General features: G+C 34.9%; 1 pseudogene; it reads left to right on the forward strand.

The window, feature by feature from the left end:
- Positions 1-451: 451 nt before the first annotated feature.
- LOC118847182 lies at positions 452-19,406 on the forward strand (annotated as a pseudogene).
- The last annotated feature ends 6,818 nt before the right edge of the window (positions 19,407-26,224 follow it).

Genomic DNA, 26,224 nt, shown 5'->3' on the forward strand with positions numbered 1-26,224 from the left:
CAACGGGGCATAGAAATTTATCTTGCCCTACAAGAAAGGAAGGGAAAAGGGGATGAGAGGGGAGGAGGTGATAGAGGGGAGGGCTGACTGGGGAACAGGGCAACCAGAATATATGCCATCTTGGAGTGGGGGGGAGGGTAGAAATGGGGAGAAAATTTGTAATTCAAACTGTTGTGAAAATCAATGCTGAAAACCAAATATGTTAAATAAATAAATTTAAATTAAAAAAATTTCTTTACATGTAATTAGGAAAAAATGCTACTTAAAAAGGAAAAAAAAATATGAAGAGGATGTGATGAAAATTTTTTAAAAGATTCCTCTTTTTGATCCTCTAATCCAGTCCAGCACAGATAGGTAAAAGGCCTGAGCCTCAGAGAGAGCAAGTAGTTTGGGTTTCTTCATGAAAGTTTATGGTAAAGGGTAAAATGACATTATTCATCCAGAAAAGACAATGGGGAATTTAGAATTTCCAGAAAGATTGGGTGAAGGATTTCCTGCCAGACCTAATCCAGTGTGGCCCTTCACTGGCGAATGGAATCTTGGTCTTTTACAAAGTGAGAACTGGTGAGAAGGATAAAACCAAGTGAATCTCAGGACTCAGCTCAAAGAGACCCAATGAATAAAACTCAGCTAATAGTTAACCAAACTAACATTTAAACATAATCAGTGTTTCTTATCAAAATAATTTTTGGATTTTTGATGCAATTCTATGTCTTGAATTTCCACTGCTAGGTTTTCTTTCCCCACTGTCTATTTTAAATCACTTTCTTAGTCCCATCCACATTTTCCCCCTCTTTATCTTCTCCTACATATTGCTTCTTGCATATAGAAATTTTCATTACTACTTTATCACATTATCCTATTAAATAGTCCAATTTTCATTAAAGTTAAACAAAATAGAAATACATTAAACAAACAAACGAAAAAACTCTTCTTCAATTTTTCAAACACAAGTAATAACTCCCATGCCACGAATACTCTAAGAAGTACCAAATCTTTTGGATAAATAAGTAATGCACACCTGTAATTGCAGGTGATTTATTGTAGTAATACTAGATGGCAAGTTGATGACAGCAAGCACATACCATAGAGATCATTTTATATAAATTTCCTGGTTTTAGTAATGCATGTATATATTACCAATTGCCAGAAAATTTCTTTCTAACAAATTCATTATTACAATGATGTTCCCATTAATCTATTTTTGTTGTCCTGCTTTACAGAATCAAATTTATGTGCAAAGTATAGATTATTTGCCATCTCAATGAATCTATGAGTCACATGAAATTAATTAAATTCATTAAAAAAACATGAATTCATTTCTAGGCACACAGAAACAAACAAGAAAAAAAATTCCTTGCTATTATATTAAAAGAATATAACATATACACAAATAAGTACAATCTTCAATTGAATATAGATCTCATGAATTTGAATGCTGCTTCTAGGGATTCAAATGATAACCTACCTAAATCTATCCATACTATAGTCAGCACAGTGCCCGGTATATAGTAAATGCTTAATAAACATTTGTTGCCTGCCTGCTATACAACCACTTAAGTCATACCCATGACATTTTCTAGGGACAGGCTGCTTAATGTACTTCAGGCTGCCTTGCTTTCTCCTGACATTTCAAGGTTATTGAATGGCTATTTGTAATTTCTTTCCATATAACCATGTGCCTTTTCATTGCCTTCTGAGTGATATTTGTTTTCGTTTCTGAGATTTTTTTATATTTATAATTCACAGCTATATTATAACACTAGATTATTCTTATTAAAATGAAGAACACTTATTTCTAGGAAGAACGTAGGTGTGTATGAGTTTTCATATACATATACATATAGTACATGAGCATATAAAATATGCATATGTATACACATACAGGTATATAAGATATGCAAATACATATACATATATGTATATGAAAAAACAATAAAAAGAAAATTATTGAACACAGAATTCAACAAGAAGATGAAAGTAAGCTATATGGTATTAAAGTAGCAAAATCATTCTAAGTATATAAAACATATACATGTGTATACATACAAATATATCATATATAATATATTTCTATATGGATATATATTCATGTATATGTGCATGTGATATAATAGACAATTTTCTATCACATTCTAGGTTCTTCTTTATCCATTTCCTTGTGGATGGTCAGGCAAAATTTCTTTGAATAATAATGATCTCTTATATAATGCTCTAAAATATTCCAGGGCTTGTTGAAAGAAAAAAATTGTCTTCTGAAAACACTCAGATCTGGGAGATCTCACCAAATAAGTTCAGTGCAAGCAAAATTGAGAAAGATGAGAGTATTTTCTATATTTATTTTAATCTTTTATTAGTACAATAATATCCCTATTAGTCCAACTTTGGCTATACTTTATAGACCCAAAAATGTATACAAAGTATGTATTTTGGTATCCCCCATCTATGAATTTTAATGAAGTCAATAAAATCCATCAACCACTTATAAATCACTTACTCTATGAATGGAATTATATTAGGTACTGAGCATATAAAGCCAAAAGTGAATAGTCTTCTTTCACAACATGACTAACATGGAAATGTGTTTAATATGATTTTAAGTGTATAGCCTGTATCAAATTGCATGCCACTTGGGGGAGGGGAGGGAGGGGAAAAATTTGGAATTCAAAATCTTATAAAAGTGAATGTTGAAAACTAAAAATAAATAAATAAATAAATGATTTTTAAAATCAACAGCAAAAAGTGATGATAACAGGGGGAAGAGGGGAAGGCAGAATACATCTCATTAAATAGAGGTAAAAGCAGGCAGAGATGTAGATACACTTTGTTTTCAAATTGCTCAATAGATAATATCTCACTTGATACTTACATGAACCCTGTGAAATAGATGGTGTCATTTCCCCCATATCACAAATGGGAAAGCTGAGCTTCAAGTACTTCAAGAAGTCAAGTGCCTTGCCCAGGGACACACAACTATAAGTCTATGAGGCAGAATTCAAGTCAAGGCTTTCCTGACTCAAAGTCTAGCATTGTAGCCACCATGCCACCTAACTGCTGGGGAGGTAGACCAATGGAGATAGCCTGTTAAGTTTGGGGAACAATTAATAGTCTAGTTTCACTGGATTATATAGTTCATGAATGGAAAAAGTATAAAATAAAGTTGAAAATGCATGTGCATCATATTGTCAAAGACTTTAAATTCCATCAATAAATATAAGTAAAATACAAAAGTATTTGCATTCTATCTGATGAATGATGGAAATAAACTGAAGGGTTTTGTTTGTTTACTTTTTACTTTTGGCAGGAGATTAACATGGTCATTCTAGCACTTGAGGAACACTCTTTTGGCTGTTGTGTGGAGGATGAATTGAAGAGGATAGGAATTGAAATCAGTGAAATCATTTAGGATTACAGATGACCAGATGAGAGGTGATAAGAGTATGGACTATGTGAGTAGAAAAAAGACACAAATGAGAGCTGACATGAAAGCAGACTCCATAAGACTTAGTAAGTGATTCTGAAGTCAGCATAATATAATATTTCTATTGTTAATTCAGCTTATTCAATTTTAGATAGTTGCATAACTGATTTTAATATAGTTTGATAGCAGCTAGCACCAAACGCCTCTCTTTATTATTTTTTATTTTTCAATATAATCTTTCATTCTGACCCTTGATAAAATCAGGGAGGGGAAATAAATGGCTCCTAATTACCTCCCAGTTTTAAAATCATGACCTATGGTTGGATATGGTGGGGAGGGAGATAGAAAAAATATGTGAGAAAGATGTTTGAAAAACAAATTTGTGTCACTGGGAGAAGTAACAGAAATAGTAAAGTTTAGAAGAAGGTCATGAGGCAACCTGAAAGTGATAGTTATAAAGAATTTGATGATGAATGACTGGAAATCAGGAGAAACATTAGATCCAGAAATACAGATTTGGGCATAAGTTTCATAGAGATGACACTTGAACTCTCGAAAGTTAACAAGTGCCATGAAAGATCTATAACTATATGACAAAACAGGAATCATCAAAAACTGTTTGGTACTGGCTAAGAAATAGAGTTGTGGATCAATGGAAAAAGTTAGGGAAAACAAAACACAGGAGTAAATGACTATAGTAATCTACTGTTTGATAAACCCAAAGATTCCAGTTTCTGGGATAAAAACTCACTACTTGACAAAAACTGCTGGGAAAACTGGAAAACAGTATGGCTGGAACTAGGCATTGACTAAAATCTCATACCACATCCCAAGATAAGAACAAAATGGGTACATGATTTAGACATAAGGACTGATACCTTAAGCAAATTAGGAGAGCAAGGAATAGTTTACCAATCAGAACTATGGAGAAGGGAAGAATTTTTGACCAAACAAGACATAGAGAACATTATGAAATGTAAAATGGATAATTTTGATTACATTAAATTGAAAAGTTCTTGCACAAAAAAAGTGAATGCCACCAAGATTAGAAGGGAAACAGGGACCTGGGAAACAAGTTTCACAACCAGGGCCTCTGATAAATGCCTCATTTCTAAAATATATACAGAAATGATAATTCATTCCCCAATTGATTAATGGTCAAAGTATATGAACAGGCAGTTTTCAGATGAAGAAATAAAAGCTATCCATAATCACGTGAAAAAAAATTTCTCTAAAACAATATTGGAGAAATGCAAATTAAAACAACTCTGAGACACACCATCATACCTATCTGATTGGCTAATAGGACGGAAAAGGAAAATGATAAATGCTGGAGAAGTTGAAGGGAAATTGGAACATTGATGCATTATTGGTGGAGTTGTGAACTGACCCAACCATTCCAGAGAGCAATTTGGAACTAAGCCCAAAGGGTTATAAAACCGTTCATACCCTTTGACCCAGTAATACCCACTACTAGGTCTGTATCCCAAAGAGATCATAAAAAAGGGAAAAGGACCCACATATACAAAGATATTTATAGCAGCTCTCTTGTGATGGTAAAGAATTGGAAATTGAGGGAATGCACATCAATTGAGGAATGGCTGTGGTATAAAAATATAATAGAAGGCTATTGTTCTATAAAAACGATGAGCAGGTGGATTTCAGAAAAACCTTGAAAGACTTATATGAACTGATGCTGAGTGAAGTGAGCAGAACTAAGAGAACATTGTACACAGCAATAGCAAAATCATGCGATATTAACTATCATAGACTTAGTCCTTGTTTTCAATACAATGATCCAAGAAAATTCCAAAAGTCTCATGATAGAAAATGCTAACCACATCCAGAGAAAGGACTATAGAGTCTGAATGCAGATAGAAGCATACTATTTTTACTTCTTTTGTTTTTATTTTTTTGTTTTTTTTCTTGTGTTTTTTTCCTCTTGTTCTGATTTTAGAACTTAACATTTTACAGAAACGAACACTGAAAACTATGTTTACATGCAATTTTAAAAATCTTATTGAGATTTGAAAAACAAAAGAAAGTTAATGAGTAATTTTTCTTCTTCCCTGGAAAGAAAAGAAACTCTTATACTACTCATTCAAACAGTGTATTCTTAGCCTAATATACCTGTCCTTTCTTCCACTAAGGAGTACAGTTGTAACTCAAATTTGTAGTCTAAAAATTTAAAAGAAAATTGTACAGAAATTTTAAGCAGTGACAATGAACAAATACAAGAGATGAAGGGAGCAGAAAAAATATAAATGCCAAGAGCTAAATTTGGCCTGTTAAGGAATAATTAATTATTCTATTAGCTCTTTTTCTCTTATTAAATTTAAACCAATATGATATAAGAATATGATCCAAGGCAAATAGTTGGGGTCTTTTTTGTACCTCATATTTTTTTTTAATGCTGATATATTTTGTTTTAGCACAACTATCCTTTACCTACAAATATCCTATTTATGCTGCTATACAAAATGGATTCCTTCCACCATTAAATTAAGAAAAATTGTTTAATAGTTGGATTATAATTGATTATTCATGAAAATTTTGACTTTTGTAGCTCACTGATTATTAACATAAAGGAAATCTGTGCATCTTAAACTTAACAGAATGATACCAACATTTTCTCTTTTATTTGCTATTAGCTTTATTGCTTCTAGATGCTGTTTTTATTTTTATTGCTATTATTATTTTGTTTAATATTCTTTTAATTCAGCTTCTTTTAGTTCTCTCCTTCAAGGCTTCATGTATTTTACCAAATTCTTCATTTTTCATTGTTTTAAGAACAGGAACAATGTATTATATTCCCAAAAGATAGTTGATATAGCTATTGCAAAATTTGGGGTATACCTATAGTTTTTTTTTCCAGATTTTACTTATTAGAAACAATGTATGTATACACACAGACACACATACATACACACACACACACACACACACACACACACACACACACATACACATTGCTCATTCATTGTCAAAAACCTACTTCAAATACAGGCCCTTGGCATCTCTGGGTCAAAGGCTAGGAAAAATTTATACATATTATGCTTGCTTAATTCCAAATTAATTCCTAAAATAATTGAACCAATTCATAGTTATACTAGTAATGAGCCTATATGTCTGTTTTACCACATTTCCTCCAATTGCAAAATTCCCCATATTTATTATTTTTGAGAGGCTACATAATGTAGTGAATGGAGAACTGCCCTTGGAACCAAAAACCAAACAAATAAACAAACAAACCCCTTTAATTGAATTCTTGCCCCTGAGAAATCCTGGCAAAAAATGTCTTGATCTTTCATTTCTTTTGATGAAATAGCTAGCTATGTTTTACTTATCATCTTTTTTCTCAATTTAAATCCTGATTATTATCTCAATTTCCCAGTCTCAAATCTTATCTAATATTCCTTGCATTTTTGCTCCATTTATTTCCCATAAAGACAAGTGTCTTAATGAACTTTTTTGGCTATAGTAATGAAACTTTTTTGTTAAATGCTGCATGACAACAGTTGAATAAAAATCTATCTATCTAATATACCCACCTACCTATCTATTATTTATCTATTTCCTTTTTTGTCTATCTGCATGTAGGAAAAATTTAAATGGTAAACTAGAATACCTGGAAAATCCTTATTATGTAAAATTATATAGTCTGTTGACAAGTTTAGCTATCATCATGTGGGAACATCTTATAATAAGGCAAATTTCTTAGCAAAACAAAGAGCTATGTGTTTCTAATATGAGAATTGTCCTCTTCATTGTTCCAGTTTAGATCCATCAAGTTAGATGCTTTTACATGCTAACATTAATGTGGTGAAACATTTGTAAACTTTAATTATATTTATAGTCATAAATATCATAATTTCTTGGAGAAGTTACCAAATTTAGTTATATCTTCCCATTCAGCTTTCATACACAATCAAATGTGCTATGTTACCATAGCATTGATAATATAAGATCAACCTTCCAGTCCAGCCTTAGAAACAGGGTTTTCAAAAGGAGCTAAATATTTGCTTTGAGTCACATTCTTTTTTTAAGTTTCTCTTTTTATCCATACCTCTTTTGTTATTTAATATTTTTAGTTTTCAACATTGATTTCCACGAGATTTTGAGTTACAAATTTTCTCCCCATTTCTACCCTCCACCCCACCCCAAGATGGCATATATTTTAATTGCCTCTTTCCCCAGTCTGCCCTCCCTTCTATCACGTCCCACCCCCTTTGTCCTCTTTCCCCTTACTTTCCTGTAGGGCAAGATAGATTTCTATGTCCCATTGCCTGTATATCTTATTTCCTAGTTGCATGTAAAAACAACTGCTTTTGAGCATTTGTTTTTAGAACTTTGAGTTCCAAATTCTCTCCCATGTTCCCTCCCCACCCACCCTCCTTGAGAAGGCAAGAAATTCAACATAGGCCATACATGTATCATTATGCAAAACACTTCCATTATAGTCATGTTGTGAAAGACTAACTTTATTTCCCTCCATCCTATTCCTTTACACTTTATTCAGTTTTCTCCCTCGACCCTTACCCTTTTCAAAAGTGTTTGCTTTTGATTACCTTCTTCCCCATTCTTCCCTCCCTTCTACCAACCCCTCTTTCTTATCCTCTCCCCCCACTTTCCTGTAGGGTAACATACCCAATTGAGTGTGTATGTTATTCCCTCCTTAAGTCAAATCTGATGAGGGCAGGATTCACTCATTCTCTTTCACCTACCCTCTCTTCCCTTCCAACAGCACTGCTTTTTTTTTTTTGCCACTTTTATGTGAGATAATCTGCCCCATTCTATACCTCCCTTTCTCCTTCTCCCAATATATTCCTCTCTCACCCTTTAATTTAATTTTGTTTTTTTAGATATCATCCCTTCATATTCAACTTACCCTGTGCCCTCTGTCTATAAATATATATATATATATATATGTATATATATATATATATGTATACATATATATGTGTGTGTGTGTGTATATATATATATGTATATATATATATATATATATATATATATATATATATATATATATATATATATATTTGTATATTCCCTTCAAGTACCCTAATACTGAGAAAGGTTTCATTAGTTACTAATATCATCTTTCCATGTAGGAATGTAAATAAAACAGTTCAACCTTAGTAAGTCAATTATGCTTTCTCTTTCTTGTTTACCTTTCCATGTTTCTCTTGATTCCTGTATTTCAAAGTCAAATTTTCTATTCAGCTCTGGTCTTTTTATCAAGAAATCTTGAAAGTCCTCTATTTTATTGGAAATCCATATTTTGATCTGGAGTATTATACTCAGTTTTGCTGGTTAGGGGATTCTTGGTTTTAATCATAGCTCCTTTGACCTCCAGAATATCATATTCCAAGCCCTTCATTCCCTTAATGTAGAAGCTTCTAGATCATGTGTTATCCTGATTGTGTTTCCACAATACTCAAATTGTTTCTTTCTGGTTGCTTGCAATATTTTCTCCTTGACCTGGAAACTCTGGAATTTGGTGACAATATTCCTAGGAATTTTCTTTTGGGCATCTTTTTCAAGAGGTGATTGGTGGATTCTTTCAATTTCTATTTTACCCTCTGGTTCTAGAATATCAGGATAGTTATCCTTGAGAATTTCTTGAAAGATGGTATCTAGGCTCTTTTTTTGATCATGGCTTTCAGGTAGTCCAATAATTTTAACATTATCCCTCTTGGATCTATGTTGAAACTATATCAGATTACATGCAATCATGGGGGAGTAGGGAGGAGAGGAAGGGAGAGAAAATTTGGAACTCAAAAACTTGTGGAACCGAGAGTTGTAAACTAAAAATTAAACAAAAAAAAACAAATCCCTATGCCTTTGTACCCACAAGGGGAGTCAGCCTGGGTGTTCTTGAAATACACTCTTCTAGCTAATTATATTCAAACCATATTCTCTGCCCACGTTGGATTGGGGATGACTCTCTGTTAACTTCCAAAATCCTATTGTTGTCTTTCAGACATTCCAAATTGTATGACCAATAGACATCTAAAACACAGTATGTTCAAAACAGAACTCATTATCTTTCCCCCTAAATCCTCCCCTACCCCACTACCTTCCTTTCTCTATTACTGTAGAGGACAACACCAACCTCTTTGTCACTCAGGCTTACTACTTAGGAAACATCCTGGATTCCGCAATATCTCTCAACTGCCATATCAAAACTGTTGTCAAGGCCTATCAATTCCACTTTTGCAGCATCTCCCCAATATAAGCCCTCCTCTCCTCTGACATTATGACCACTCTAGTGCATGCCTTCATCACTTCATGCTTTGGTTATTGCAATAGCCTGCTGGTGAGTCTGCCTGACTCAAGTCTCTCTCCACTCCAAATCCAGCCCCCATTCAGGCACTAAAGTGATTTTCCTAAACTGTAGGCCATGTCACCTTCCACAAACCAACACCCCCTATTTCCACTCAATGAACTCCACTGGCTTCCTACTGTCTCAAGGAAAAAATACCAAATGCAGTTTGGCATTTATAGTATTTCATAATCTGGCTCATGCTAAATTTTTAGTTTTCTTATACCTTATTCCTAAGCAAAAATTTTTTGATCTAGTGATATTGATCTCATGGTTGTACTATGAACAAGACCCTCAATCTGTAGGCTCTGGGCATTCTCTCTGGCTATCTCCCATGCCTAAAATACTCTGACTACTGATCTCCTTGGTTTCCTTTAAATCCCAACTAAAATCCTACATTCTACAGGAAGCTTTCCTCACCCTAATGTCTTCTAATGTCTTTCTTTGGTTAATTATTTCCAATTTATCCTGTAGATGCATCACTTTGTTTATATTTGTTTGTATATTGTCTCTTCCATTAGGCTGTAAACTCCTTGAAGGTATGGACCAGTGGTGAGATTCAGCCAGTTCGCACCAGTTTGTTAGAACCTGCAACTAATTTTAGGTTGAGTTCCACAAACTGGTTGTTAGCAGGGGGTGGGGCCTGCCCCACCACATCAGCAGTGTGGGAGGTGCCTCAGCTCAGTTCAGTGGAGAACCAGTTGTTAATTCATTTGAATCCCACCACTGATAAAGACCATTTGCATTGTATCCTGAATGTTAAGCACAAATGCCTGTCATACAGTGGGCACTTAATAAATAAATATATTTATTTATTATTCATTCATTCACTTATTTATTTGTTTGTTCTCTTGGAGAACTGGAAATCAACCATCCTGACCTTTAGATTATTCTCCATGATGCCAAGATAGTATGTACAAAAGGTAACTCCAAATAGAAGTAAAACCAAATCAAAGACAAGGGTTGTCATACAGAATTCATTGATATGTTCTTCCACAAAAGTATTATTGTAATGCCTCGAAATGATGCAGAGGTTGACTTCCCTTCCAGTTCACACTTCTAACAGAATACACATTCAGTCAGTCTAACAAAGTGGAAAGACTTCAAATACAAAGTGAACAATCGACTTTTTAAAAGAATATTATCTACCAGGTGATTATTTGTTTTCAGCCATAGTTTCTCACTAAGAGCACTTAGCAAGATATCAAGATTTTGAGATCTATGTTAGTAGAGGGTTGATACACACCCATTTAATCAGAGGATCCTTGAAAGGTTAAAGTCGATAGCATCTTGATAATTACAGAGCAGCCAGGTGGTATAGTGGATAGAGCACCTGACATGGAGTCAGGAATCCTTGCATTCAAATCTGACCTCACACACTGACTGGCTTTGTGACCTTGAGAAAGTCACCTAACCCTAGTTTGTTTCAGTTTCCTTATCTGTAAAATGGGGATAATAATAGCACTACCTCCCAGAGTTTCTATGAGTACCAAATGAGATAAAACACTTAGCACAGTTCCTGGCACACAGTAAGTACCTTATAAATTTTAGCTGTTATTATTACTACCTGATGGCAATGAGACAATGGTGCCTTTTCTTAAAGTGCAAACTAAGATGTTTATGGCCCCTCAATTAGGACAAGCTAAATCTCTGAGAAAAATACTTAAACACACACATACACAAACACACACGTACATATACATATATGCAAATATATAATATGCTTATATATATAGAAAAATAGGAATTATAATAAAAGCACAGGAAAAGACAATGCAATATTGTTGTATAAACATAGATGTATAAGTAAGTTGTCCTTCTGGTATCATGATTGCTTGTTATTTACTAAAATTTTAAATTATCTTTTTCTGTTAATATATATTTTGAACTACATTGGACATATTTTAAAAATTATATGGTTTGCCTGATAAACAACATGACGCATTCAAAAATAGGTTAGAATTAAGATTTTGGAGGAACATAGAGGGAGCATGGTATCAGGGAACAAACACTAGGTTCAGAGTTATGGGACATGGGCCTCAGTTCCACCTCACTTACGAATTACCTGTGTGACCTGGGACAAGCAACTTAATCTCTCTGGGCTCCTGATTTTTGTCATTGCTGCTGTCGTTGTGGCCTGCAAAAGAAGAGAATTGGATGTTATGGCCTATGATGTCACTTTTTCCTCTAACTCTATGATCCTCTGAACTAACTTACTAAATCGCCTGACTGAGAATTTGTTATATTTTTCACCTTTCTCAAAGCAAATGTAATTTTGCTGACAGAAATTTTAAAAAAGTGAACAAGTAAAACCTAGGACCTCTTATATCTTACCTTTTGGGCCCTGATTGGCAACGCTTTTTCAAGTAGATAGAAGGAAGTTGGTAAGAAGACACCATCATTCAGCAAAGATTACAGAATTCTACTTTGACTCATCTATTGTTGAAAATTATATTTATTTGTTCAGATTGTGACATATATATATATATATGCACATATATATATATATATGTGTTCTCTTTTTTTTTTCCATTTGTCTATCTGTCTGTCTGTCTAGGTATGAATGAAGAAGCCCTGACTCCTATATTAGGGATTATTTTTTGTCTATTTCACCCATCCTGCTTCATTTTAGAGGTTGCTTCCTTGCTCATTCTGTTTACCTGATTCCACTTTTTTTCTTTACCTTGTGCTAAGCAAACTTATTCAAAGTTTCCATTCTTTCCCAGTCCCATCCCTGCTATCACTTACCAATAGCTACAGACTTAAAGCCAAAAGTTATTGGAAGAGCTTATATTCTTACTATAAAACTACAACAATCAGCTATGCCTCTGGGTTGCCAGAGGCAGATGTCATCCAGAGTGAGTTGAAAGGAATAATGACCTTCTGGGACCTTGACATTAATAGTACAACCTGAATGAAATATGCCTCTTTGGAAAACTCTATATTTGTCCAAAATTGGAAGGTAACCTTATTGTGAGGAAGTTAAAGCCTGGTTCCCAAATGACTTGGCCTCCTTGCTTCTGTGCAGAAATAGAGTGCAAAGTGGTAACAGATAAAATGTTATCTTTGTTGTTTATGGAATACTCTGAAGTTTTAAAAGCCACTTCTCTTCCAGCCCCTAAGGAGTTTTAAGAATGAGGAAAAGGTGAGCTGAAAATATGCATTACCTTTTGGTTTGAGTGGCGAAGTAAAAAAAAAATCTGGAAAGTCAAAAATTCTATTAAAAACATGATTTGCAACCACAGCTATATGTTCTGTTTTATGCCCTGAAAAATTGAAAAGAGGGTTTGTCATCAGTGAAACTGAAACTGGGACTACCGAACTGGATTCAGTAGTAATAGGGACTGCATCATCAACATTAATTAGGTGTAGAAATGGTTCTTTCCTAAACATTTAAGTGAAAATATCTTACTTGATCTTTTTAGGGGGTAACATGTGGGGTCATGGGAGGTTGAAGGAATGGACAGTGGAGTAAGACAGAATATTGGAAAACATTTTACTGTCTTCCTAGGCAAAGTGAATATAATGAACACATTGTTACACTTAAAGGACATAAGAGGAATTACAAAACATGACAATTAAAACAAAGGAGCCCCTTTTTCCTCAACATACTAATTAAAGTTCAACTTCTCAAATCATTCCCTCACAATATGCTTCATACAATTTTAAATACAAAAACAGGGAAGGTAGTAAGAAAATACAAATAATATATTATGGGGTTTATCCAACCTTATGTATATACACAAATGTACACATATAATTACATATATTCATATGTACAGAAACATATATACATGCATATGTTTATATGTGTATATTTACATATACTTGCACACCTGTTATAAAGACAAATTATAATTATTCTAAAAACAACAAGAGGGGGTAGCAAGGTGGCGCGGTGAGTAGAACACTGGCCCTGGAGTCAGGAGTACCTGAGTTCAAATCCGGCCTCAGACACTTAACACATTTACTAGTTGTGTGACCTTGGGCAAATCACTTAACCCCAATTGCCCTGCCTTCCCCCCTGCAAAAAAAATAAATAAATAAATAAATAAATTCATGAGTATTCAGAGTGCCTACTTTTGTGAAAGGTACTGTAGTGTTTGTTTTAATAGGACCTGTAATTTTGTTGATGTTGTAAGGAGCTTCTGACCAGACAGTAGCCAATATGGAAAATCATAACTCAATCTAAAATCTTTGAAGACAGGCCAAACTATGCCTCTCATTTGAGGCCCAGCTTAGTTGTACTAATTTGTTGAAGATCAACACCAGAAGGCTGGCTTCTAGATTGTTTTCGCATGACTTTGGCAACAGAAATTCATGAAACTGCCTGCTATTTTGATGAGACACCCTCAATAGAAGGAACACACCCACATATGAAGTAATACATTTTTAAATACTGAAGAATAAATCAATTGATTACCCCAACCCCTCCATCTTTATTTTACAGAATTGAGTCTCTATTTTTCTCCTCTTTGAATCCTGCATTTTTAAAAATATAAATATTGGGAAAAAAAAAACTTTCTCATCACTAATCTACTTCATAAAATCCTGAGGTCCCAGCCACTCTGGAATAGTCTTATACCTATTCCCACAAACTCATGTTCCTGTGACTCCTGCTATGGGAAAGACTTTGGATTTTCAAAGGAATTGCTAGAGGTGGATAAGCTCTGGAATACTGAATTATACTGAAAATATTTCAAGTATATTCCTGGAAGGATCTTTACAAAGACCAGGATATCAAAACACAGAAACTCAGTATCAATAGCTTTACTAATTTGTTGTAGCAAACAAGAAAAATACAAAATGGCTCTCAAACCCATTTTAGACATCTTTCAACAAGTAGAGGAACTAAGGTCTCACACTGTGTCCTGAGTTATCTCTCCCATTATCCTGATTGATATCTGGCCACTGGACCCAGATGGCTCTGTTGGAGAAGGGGAGGCTGGTGACTTGCACAGACTTCTCCCACTCAAATCCAGTTCAATTGCAAGTCACATCATCATCTCCTTGATGTTATGGTCCTCTTAAAGAATAAAGGACAAACTACAACAATCACAAAGGAGCCAACAGAACAAGTCTTATGTCTAAAGATAATTTGAACTATTCTTTCCTAGGACACTTGGTTATCCTGCCTTCAAACACTCATGATGCAAATTTGTAAAAAAGTCAAACATGAACACACATCCAACTTCTGTGTTAACATCTGTTGAAGAGGTTAGGGAACCTTATGAATATCTGGATAAAGATGCTTCAGATTGAATCAATATTCTTTATTACCCTTTTACTTCAATGCAAAGATGAATTTGGGAGAGAGGTAAAAGATGTCTCATTTCTCACTCTAGGTTGGGGGAGAGGAGGGAAGAGGTGAAACTGAATCTTCATATGTAAGTTAACACAAAGTACAAAGAAAGTGATGTCAAGAAGAAAGGAGAGGGAAGAGAAGGAAAAAGGATGGGCAAAAAGGAAAGGGAAAAGAAGAGAATAAGCACTTATATAGTACCTACTATATACCAGGAACTGTGTTAAGCACTTTACAAATTTTATCAAGGAATGACTCTAATTACTAGGGAAATCAGGAAATATAGGGGATAGCACCATAATCACCTAAATTGTGCTTTGAGGACTTAAGCAATTCTTCAAAAGATAATTGTGATAGGTTATTCCTTCCCCCACCACATTCCCCATTCCTGTTTCATATTAGGAACAACTAATACATCAATTTGAATGAAATGGAGAATTATGAAGATGGCTAATTTGAAAAAGGATCTGAAAATGTAACTGGTACTCAGTTACATAGTGCAGGTTTTAAAATATGAGGCTATGGATTTTTTATCTTATTCTACAGGAAGTAGGGAACCATGAGGGATTACTGAGTTGGGGATGACATGGTCAGATCTGTGTATGAATATCAATTTGGTATCTATGTGGAAAATAGATTGGAAAATGTAGAGGTTAGAGAAAAGAATGACAAAAAGTTATTCCAAAAGTCCTGGTTAATATAGGTGATGAAGGCCTGAACTAGAAGTCATGCAAATGGAGAAAAAGAACATTTTTGAGAGAAGTGGAAGTAAGATCAACAAGACTTAGCAACTGAATGGATATGGAAGTTGAGGAAGAGACATCAGCCAAAGGTGATTCCATAGTTGTGAATGAGTGACTAGAAAAGAATGTATATCTCACTCTTAAGAATCAAAAGATCCCAAATGCTTGTAGGCTAACCAGAAACCTAGTGTTTATATAATATTAATATCTTATTTGAAAATAGAATTGGGAGAAATTAAACACGGCGAAAAATTTTGAGAAAACATTAGCAAAATGAAATTAGTAACATTTTAACCAAGAGGAAAGACTGATTATTGACATGGAAGTTATTTCAGAATAGGTGTTAATCTATAGTCAGACCATCATTTTTTTTAGAATAAGGATCAAAATCTATAACCAATTACAGAAAAGAATAAAAAATCAGATTACATATTCTATAAGTCATTAACCCAGAGTCTGACCTATTTAAACAAGCAATTGGTATTGAAAATGGCAAATGGATATAATAACTGATATCAGAATAATTTTTAATGGTAGTTTAATGGATATAAATCAGTGATTACAAGGAGTCTAAAAGATTCTACTCACTTCTTCAACCAATAATTATCTTAAATCTTTGTAAAATGGGGACATAGAGATTTCAAGTAACATAACAATTTAGAATATAACATCATTTGTAAAATCTTACAAAGGAAGATTGAGAAAATTAGGAACAATAGAGGACAAATGCAAAAAGATGAAGAAAAATCCAATGAAGAGAAGAATGTCTTAAAAAGGAGAATTGTCCAAAGCTAAGAAAATGCAGAAAAATTCACTCAAGAGAAGTACTCCTTAAGAGGCAGAATTGACCACATGGAAAAGGAGGTACAAAAGTTCAATGAAGAAAATAATTCCTCAAAAATTAGAATTGAGCAAATGGAAGCTAATGATTTTATGAGATGTCAAGGAACAATCAAGCAAAATCCAATGACAAAAAGAAACAATTCAAATATTGTGTCACTACAGTGAGGATAACACAAGATTTAGCAGATTCTACATTAAAGAATGAGAGGGCTTGGAAAATCATATTCTGGATGGCAAAGGAGCTTGGATTAAAACCAAGAATCACCCACCCAGCAAAACTAAGTATAATCTTTCTGGGGGAAAAATAGACCTTCAATGAGATAGAGGACTTTTGAGTATTCCTGAGGAAAAAAAACAGAGATGAATAGTAAATTTGACTTTCAAATACAAGATGCAAACAAAGCATAAAAAAGTAAACAGGAAAGTGGTATCAAGAGGGTGTATTGGTAATTAAGGTGGGACTTTTTTACAGTTTTAGAATGCTAAATTAGTTAAGTGACTTTGATTAAGTCTTACTAGGTGCAAAGCTCCAGGATCATACCCTTTTGCTGATTAGGTGTGAATTCTTCCAGCCCTGGACAGTATATAAAAACTCAGAGGTTAACATTTTGTTTGGGGGCTCACTCATGGAGGAGTATTGATGTGGAGACTCTGGGTAGCCATCATCAAGAGCCCCCCCCCCCCACAACCCCACTTGTAAATCCAGATGTTAATGCTTTCCTGGTAATTATGAAATTGTGATTTGAATCAGATGAGGTCTGTCTGTTGATGTTTGTAATTTCTGTTTGTATTTGCCTTGAAGTTCAGGGGGGTGATCTTCTTCCCCTGAACTAAATGAATGATACATGTATGTTTGATTAAACTGAGATTGTTAATCCCTTAAAGTTGCTTTCCTTAGTAAAGGAGATCAAAGAACCTGTGTTGGCAGCCTTTTCTGTGTGCTGGTTTTTGCTGGTCTTACACAGCCACAGTAGCTGCTAACAGATTGTTGCTAATGGGGGAAGCAGGAAGGAGAGTATATGAACCTTATTCTCATCAAAATTGGCTCAAAGAGGGAATGATATACACACTCAGTTGGGTATAGCAATCTCTTACATAAGGCAAATAGCAAGGGAAGAGGATAATAAAAGTAGGGTAGCTGATAGAAGGAGGGCCCTTTAGGGGGAGGTAAAAGTCAGAAGCAAAACACTTTTGAGAATGGACAAAGTAAAAGGAGAGAGAATGGAAGATAAACATTGGGGAAATAGGATAGAGAAAAATAACATAGTAATCATTACTGTGAAAAAAAATCACATTGAGGATCTCTGATAAAGACATCGTTTCTCAAACATAGAAACTGAGTCAAATTTATTGAAATCAGAGCCATTCCTCAATTGATATATGGTCTAAAGGTATGAACAAGCAATTTTCAGACAAAATAATCAAAGCTATCTGTATAAAAATGCTCTAAACTACTATTGATGAGAGAAATGCAAATTAAAACAACTCTGAGCTACTACTTCATACCTGTCCAATTGGCTAATGTGATAGAAAAGAAAAATGAAAAATGAAAAATGTTACAGGGGATGTAGGAAAATTAAAACACAAACGTACTATTGGTAGAGTTGCATACTGATTCAACCATTCTGAAAAGCAATTTTGAAGTAAGTCCAAAGGGATGTAAAACTATGCATACCATTTGACCTATCGATACCACTACCACATCTATATCCTAAAGAGATTTTTTTTAAAAAGAAAAAATACAAAAATATTTATAGCAGTTCCTTTAATAGTAACAAAGAACTGGAAATTGAGGAATCGTCCATCAGTCAGGGAATGGATGAACAAGATGTTGTATATGATTGTAATGGAATAATATTGTGCTTTAAGAAAAGATGAAGGCCAAAAAATAAAAAATAAAAGATGAAGACCATGAGAGTGGCTGGTGCAGGCCCTCGTGCTCCTCCTCCTCTGAGGGGGATGGGCGCTGCTGCTCTCAGACTGCTCCTTCTTGGGCACCACTGCACAGCTCCCGCTGCAGCGCTCCCAGCATTCTTCCCCTTCTCAGCCCTGGAACAGCAGGCCCCCAGAGCTTGTGGGGCTGATGAAGCCGCCAAACCATGGAATGGACTTGAGGGTGGCTGTCATCCTGCACTCCCATGACCAGACCATGCTCCTGACCGGCAGGGCTTTGAGCATGCACAGGGCCCCCCAACCCCCTATCCTCCAGATAGACACATGGAACTGGTTGAGGAGTTGCTGGATGGTGGGCTTTGGGAGCTGTGGGAGTAGACTGGTCTGCAACTAATCCAAGGCCAGTACTCCTGGTTCCCTCTGGGACCATGGGAGTCTGCCTATCCCCCCCATACTGAGCCAAAGTCACACCAGATATATCACCATATCATTCTATATGTAGCGGTTACTTCCCAGGAAACAGAGCAGCAGCTGCAGGAATGGATCCAACCAAACCAGGAAGAAGTCCATGCCTATGCCTGGCTGAAGCCAAATGTATTGGCGGCAGTGACAGCCTCTGAAGATGGACCAAAGATGACTGAACCTCTCCCTCCATACCTGTCACATTTTCTTCAGGCAGTGGGGCTTCAGGGAGATGTGGCCCAAAGCCTGGACCTCCTGTGTCCACCCTTCTCCAGAAGTCTTTGAACACGAGGAAGAATGAGGAGAGGGTCAGTATGGGAATCAAATTTGTTCTTGGTCTATGGCTCCAGCATCTGAAGAGGTCTTCAAAGTATCACACGCACACACCCCTCCCCAAAGCCATAATCAGAATAAAACTGGATATTGAATGTCAACCCTCCTCAGCACCACCAAAGGAGGCAAAGGTTTCATCTTTCAGATATAGATCTCAAGAAAGCCAAATAGATGAGACACTCGCCATTTCCCTATGGACATACCTAGGATTCACAACCTTTATTGTCAGTGAGAACATCACCACAACTTTAGAAATATGAAACTAAATTAAAACAAAGGCCATAAAAGAGGGAAGGGTAAATTTGGGGGAGGGAGGACTGAATGTCTCCCCCTCCAAAGGTGCAGAATGAGTTCCATGACCATAACTCTAAGACTACGGATTCCACTGGAAACTCAGACCCCAGGATAGGGAGCCTTGGGAAATCCTCATCAACTTAAATATACTTGTCCATCTGTCTGCCTGCCTGCCTGTCTGTCTGTCTATCTAAATAGAGAACCAGGCAACAGGACAAAACCCTACCTCCTTTTCCATCCCAAACCTTAAAGAGGCAAAGGAGGTAATCTCCTCATCTCATCCTCAGACTGAGAAAGGAGCAAGGGTCATCTTTGAAGTTTTGGGGTTTTTCTCATTTATGAAGCTGCAAGTGAAAATAGAAATCTCAGACCCTGGTGGGGAAAAAAAAAAAGAAATGATAAGCAGGATGACCTTAGGAAAAACCTGAACTTACATGAATTAATGCAAAGTGAAATGAGCAGAACCAGGAGAATATTGTATACAGTAAAAGCAATATTTTATGATGATCTACTATGAATACTTTAGCTGTTCTCAGCAATGCAATGATCCAAGACAATTCTTTAGGACTTATCACGAAAGTACTGTCAATCTCCAGAGAAAGATCTAGTAGATCAGTGGTGTCACATTTGGTGTATGGGCTGCAAAAGGTCCCTAGTGCCTCCTGAACCAGATTAAAAATAAATTTGGAAATGTTTAACCAAAAGACAAAACAAAACAAAAAAAATGTGGCCTGTTAAATTTGACACCACACTCTAGATGTTGCTATTTAAACATAGCATTGTGTCAATTGCATCAAAGCTGAAGATTTTGGATCACACTAGAAAAGATGTATTATGATTCAGAGGACTTTGGTCTGTCCATACAATACTGTAAAGATTAAAGGATGAAGAATATCTATTGCTGATGTTTCAATATACATTTGGAAAAACACCCTATGAAACTCCTTCAATAGAATGTACATCTCAGATTCTTTGTAATCAAAGCTCCACATGTTCCTCTCTTACCTTTTTTTTTTGTAGGGAATCTAAGTATACTATATTGTCTTCTTTTTAGTACATCAATAGCTTCTTTATAATCAATAGAAAAGATTCATCAATAATATTACCCTTAGGCAAATGTTTGCCTAATTAGAACTTCAAACAGTTGTATATAACTTAACATCTTGCAAGGAAATTTTCAATTAGAAAAATAGATTCTTATAACTGTAACAGGAATGAAGGAGTCTCAGCACAAGGTAGTCTTCAATTATTTGAACAATATTTTTTACATGGTAATGATTAGTTTGAAGTAAGCAACTATAGTTACTTATAATAAGAGCATCTCACTATTTAGTGGTTTATAAAGTACTTTTTTTCTCACAGCAGTTTTGTGAGGTAAGAAGAATTATTCTAGTTTTCCTAATGAGGAAATTAATTGCAGAGATCCTTTTAAAATTATCTTTACTTCCATGGTAGGCAAGTGATAGACTTTTTTTTTCAAATAATTTTTTATTGCTGTCATTACTTTTTATATTGCCTCAATCTCCCCTTAACAATTAGCTTCCTAGGCCATTTTATTTTCATTCATTCATTCATTAAACAAGCAGTTATTAAATGTCTACCTAATGCAAGTGCAATACCCCAACAAAAGGTCACTTAACTGATAATTCTCTTCTAGGGACCAATTTCCTCATAGACCCTCACTCTGGCCTGTTGCTACTGAGTTAAAGGCACAAGCCTCTCAGCCTGCTGTTTTATTTGTTGTTGTTGTTTTCTTTTTCTTTTTTGTTTAGGTTATGTATGGGTAATCATGCAAAACATTTCCATAATAGTTATGTTGTGAAAAAAATAACACACCAAAAACAATCTTCAAGAAAAATAAAGTAAAAAAATATAGTTCAATCTGTATTCAGACAGCATCAGTACTTTCTCAGGGGATGGATAAGTCCTTCAGAGTTGTCTTGGATCATTGTATTGCTGAGAATAGCTAAGTCATTCACAGCTGATCGTCTTACAATATTGTTGTTACTTTGTACACAGAACAATTCACTTTCCATTAGCTCATGTGGTCTTTCCAAGCTTTTCTGAGAGCATCTTGTTCATCATTTCTTATAGTACACTAGTGTTCCATCATAATCACATGCCACAATTTGTTCAGAAATTCCCCAATCAATGGATATCCCCTCAATTTCCAATTCTTTGCCCCCAGAAAAGAGCTGCTGTCAATAATTTTGTATATATAGGTCCTTTTTTTTAATCTCTTTTGGGACACAAACCTAGTATTGGTTTTGCTAAGCCAAAGGATATGCATGGTTTTATAGCCTTTTGTGCATAGTTCAAAAGTTCTCTACAGAGTAGTTGTTCAACACAAGACCACCAACAGTTCATTGTCTCATTTTTCCCGCATCCCCTCCAACATTTATCATTTACCTTTTCTGTCCTACTAGCCATTCTAATAGGTATGATGTAATACCTCAGAATTTTTTGAATTAGCATTTCTCCAATGAAAGCATTTTTTCTATGTGGCTGTAGATAGTTTTGATCACTTTAATCTGAAAACTGTTCGTAACTTTTAATCATTTCTAAAAATTGAGTAATGCTTCTTATTTTTGTAAATTTGACTCAGTTCTCTATATGTTTGAGAAATGAGGACATTATCAGAGAAATTTGCTACAATTTTTTTTTCCACAGTTAGTGTTGCTAACTCTATTTCCATCTATCTTATCTCCCTGTTTATTTTGTTCTCTCTCTCCTTTCTCACTGTCCCTTCTCAAAAGTGTTTTGCTTCTAACTATCCCTCCCCTAATCTGCCCTCCCTTCTTTCACTCCCTTTTTTCTTATTTCCTTCCCCCCCTACTTTCCTGCAGGGTAGGATAGATTTCTATACCCAATTGAGTGTGTATGTTATTCCCTCTTTGAGCCAATTCTGATGAGAGTAAGGTTCACTCACTCCCCCTCAATACCTCCCTCTTGACCCCACTCTATGACTTTGTCTAAAACAATCTATCTGCACCTAGAGCCAAGATGGCAGAGTAAAGATAGATACTTACATGACCTTCTCCCTAAACCCCTCCAAATTACTTTAAATAGTGACTCCAAAAAAATTCTAGAACAGCAGAACCCACAGAAAGACGTGGTGAAACAATTTCCAGACCATGGCAAGATAGAAGGTTGGCAGGATGAGAGTGTAGCACAGTCCATTTCAAGATACAGTGCTATCACTTGAGAAAAAGTAATTTAAAAAGTTAATATTTGGTAATTAAGATTAGCAAAGAGATTATAATAATCTTATTCAATGAGTTTGTTTCCCAAGGTACAGATAATCTATATGGTAAGGAAGTACCATTCAAACTTTTTGATCATACATCCTATCGGTTTAAAATATAGACATAATAATTATTTATAAATTGTATGTATTCTGCTATAATAAGAATGTCTGATATAATATAAAAAGAAAAAAAATAAATTGTACAGTAAAATAATATTTGATGCTAGAGGTAATAAGGAGCCACTAGACTTTATTAAGTAGGAGAATGACATGTTCAGGCTGTGTAGGAAAATCATTTTGGCAATGTAGAGAATGGATTGGCATGAGAGAGTCTTGAGGCAGGTAGATCAATTAAAAGAACATTATGATATTATAGGAAAGAAGTGATAAGACTATGTGAGTGCCAAAAAGGGAAACTCTCCAAGAGATTTTGCATTGTGGGACCTTGGGTAATTGGTTGGACAGTGGTGTGTTGACAATAACAGGGAACTTTGGAGTATCGATGTGTTTTGTTTTGGTTTGTGTGTGTGTGTGTGTGTGTGTGTGTGTGTGTGTGTGAGCTGTGTGTGTAAAGATAATATTATGAATGATGACCCTAGGCAAATCATTTAACAACTGTCTACCTCAGTTTCCTCAACTGGAAAATGGAAACAAAAAAAACCTACTTTACAGGGTTATGAAAATCTAATGAAATATTTGTGAAGTACTTAGCATAATACCTTCCACATAGCCGGTGTGTAATAAATACTTATTCCCCCTCACCCTACCTCCCTACTCTTCAAATGACTCTTGCTCCATTCATGAGGTGATCTGGATGTTAGGAGATTTTGCCAGAATTTTCCCAATGACACCTATACAATTGTTGTATAAAGCATTTACTTTAGATTTTGAACTTCACTGATAGACTGACTGGCTGAAGAAGTGGGACAGTATTTCAACTTCCACAGTAGCAGGATTGGAAGAAAGAGTCAGTATAGTAGAATAAATGCAAATGTGCTCACATTGGAAAAAAAGACACATGACTGGTAGTGTCTATGGGTTTTATGAAAACTACCTGCCTACTTCTGTTAGCATCATCAATCTTTGTCTATTCTGCAATGCCTGTACCCCATGAAGCTATTTCCCCAGAGTGCCCTAGCCAATACTTTGGAAACCAATGCTCCAGGAACTATAATTGCTGGTGGATACTTTAAAAGATTTAAAGTTCAAGTAGGCTTTATATAATCCAGCTTTACTGAATATTATGTCCTTTTACACATTTTGTCTTTAAGTAAAATTGTCCTGCTTGCTGTACTCCATTCATTACATTCCATATTCCTCATTTCTATGTCATTTTTCATTTCCACTTCCTGGAATATGCTTCTTTCTCATCTTTTTAGAATTACATGTTTCCTGCAGAACTCTAGTATGGTAATTAATTACCTTTTATGTGGAGTCTTTCCTGAATCCCTCAGTTTTAACTTTCTTTCCTCCTCTGAATTTTTTTTCCTTGTATTTCTGTTGTAAACTTAGTTTTGTACATCTTGTTACTCTCAATTAAATACACGCACCTTGAGGGCAGGAACTGACTGTTTCATGTTGTTCTCTATATCCCTAGTGATAGAGAGATATGTAGGTATAGCTAAATAGAAATAATTAAGTGTGCATATATTTTGTCTTAATTTCCCCTTTATTGATTATCTTATACCTGGTGATAAGAAACCTTTTCTGCCAGTTTTTACTTTTCTATTCTGCTATCATATTTTCTTAATAAAATTTACCCTGCAATGTAAAGGAAAACTATTTATTACAAACTGCTTAATTAAATAATTTTAAAACATATCCCTTTCTGAAAAGTCTTCATGGTATAGTAGCATAAGTTTAAACATGCAAATAAATTATCATTTTTAAATCTGTATAAAGAAAAATAGTATATTTTTGCATGTAAGTAGGGTTTCTTCTTAATGAATAAAGACTTTTCTCTAACTTTTCCTCCCCTGCTGGCAAGAATTTAATGTATATTGTCTTTCTTTAACTTGCGATTTATCTGTTGAGATGGAAATCTCAAGCATTCTAATCAATTTAAATTCTTCAATTCATGTCACATTCAGTGGTTGAGCATTCATGCTTGCTAAGGTCAATTACCTTCTTACTATGTTTCCCTATAGACTTCCTTTGGCTGCTAACTCAGAGTTGGTACCTTGGCTGCTCCTCCATGAAATCTGTTCCTTAGAGCATTTTTCCTTTTCAAATCCTCATAGCTCTCTGTTAGCAAATAGTGAGGTGCTTTTGTGTTTTTTGTTTTAGATAAAGGTCTCTTTCTCACTGTTAAACATTCTTTCCTGATTTTCTCAACACCTTTTCCTTGGTTTTGATGCTAATTTAAACTCCCAACACATTCCTCTAGAGGGAAGAAGGAAAAGGAAGATCTCAAGCCTCAAGGTGAAACTGATTTGGGCTATGAGGAATAAAAATTCTCTTGCATAAGCAACTGAAAAGGAAAGTGCTTGTAGTTAAAGCACAGATAAAACCAGTAGTGGAATTAAGACAATAGTTTGGTACCTTGACTCCACTGAAATGAAAAAATATTGGTCTCTGATACTCAATGTGGAAGTAAAGACAAGATACTCTACCTCTGGAACTGTTCTATTGTCTGTAAAGTTTAAGTTGTTATTATGATTATGTTCTGCATAACTCATATAGTCATTGTCCTCCCTAGGCTTACATAAGCTCAGTCTCCAATTCATTGATCAGAGAATTAATCAAACTCCTTAAACACTGGGATGATTTAACATTCAACAAACCACAATTTTATCTCCATTTCATCGTTATTTATTTGTAATGTTTCACATGTTTTGTGACATGAACTATTAAACCCTATTTAATTAAATTATTGTGAATTCTAAAACTTAATAGATAAAATGTGTTAAACATTAAATATAGAAGTATCATTTTTAAGACCAATGTCCTGATTTATGGCACCTTTTCAGTTTGAGTCTTTGCCTTTTTTCTTTACTTCTATTTTTTTTTTTGCTTTCTCAAACAAAAAATAAGAGAAATATTTTAAGTTCCACAACTTCTACCGTTAACCTCTGTCATTTATAACACACCCTGCATTTTGTCCTTCTCTCTATGCTATCAACTAAGGAATATACGATTTGAGTGAGTTTTTCTCTTTGATTATAGAACATTATTTCAGAGCATTTTATTAAATGATGTTATTTTTGAAGACTTAAAAATCAGGCTTTACTTAAAAGTTACTTTTTTCCCTAGCTATTGAAAAGTGGTCAAGTGAATTTCAAAGTCACGGCTTGAACCTTGCAAGGAAACCAGCCTCCAAAGACTTTTTCCTCTGTTTTGTATGTAGAATGAGTGTCTT

The sequence above is a fragment of the Trichosurus vulpecula genome, chromosome 4 (genome assembly GCF_011100635.1).
Source record: "Trichosurus vulpecula isolate mTriVul1 chromosome 4, mTriVul1.pri, whole genome shotgun sequence".
NCBI classification, from domain to species: domain Eukaryota; kingdom Metazoa; phylum Chordata; class Mammalia; order Diprotodontia; family Phalangeridae; genus Trichosurus; species Trichosurus vulpecula.